This window comes from Penaeus monodon, chromosome 23 (genome assembly GCF_015228065.2).
Source record: "Penaeus monodon isolate SGIC_2016 chromosome 23, NSTDA_Pmon_1, whole genome shotgun sequence".
NCBI classification, from domain to species: domain Eukaryota; kingdom Metazoa; phylum Arthropoda; class Malacostraca; order Decapoda; family Penaeidae; genus Penaeus; species Penaeus monodon.
In genome coordinates, this window is record NC_051408.1 from 37,198,588 (window position 1) to 37,198,791 (window position 204).

At 43.1% G+C, this 204-nt stretch overlaps 1 pseudogene; it reads left to right on the forward strand.

Annotated features, from left to right (window-relative positions):
• Nucleotides 1-204, forward strand: part of LOC119588231 — a 24,377-nt pseudogene that overhangs the window by 14,195 nt on the left and 9,978 nt on the right.

The following is a 204-nucleotide window of genomic DNA, read 5'->3' on the forward strand; positions in this document are numbered from 1 at the left end:
ATAATAATTATCAACTATTTTATGTATCACGAAAGAACGTCTTCTGTACAATAAATAAACCATATTTTCCCCCAGGTCGTCGGATGATACTTCTGATGGTGTTGTTAGCCGGTGTAGCGTTCACACTACCAGGGCATCTTGTCGGGAGCAGCACCAAACCTTTGTGGCGGGGCCCTTTGTTACGTGAGTTGTTGTATGCATGTA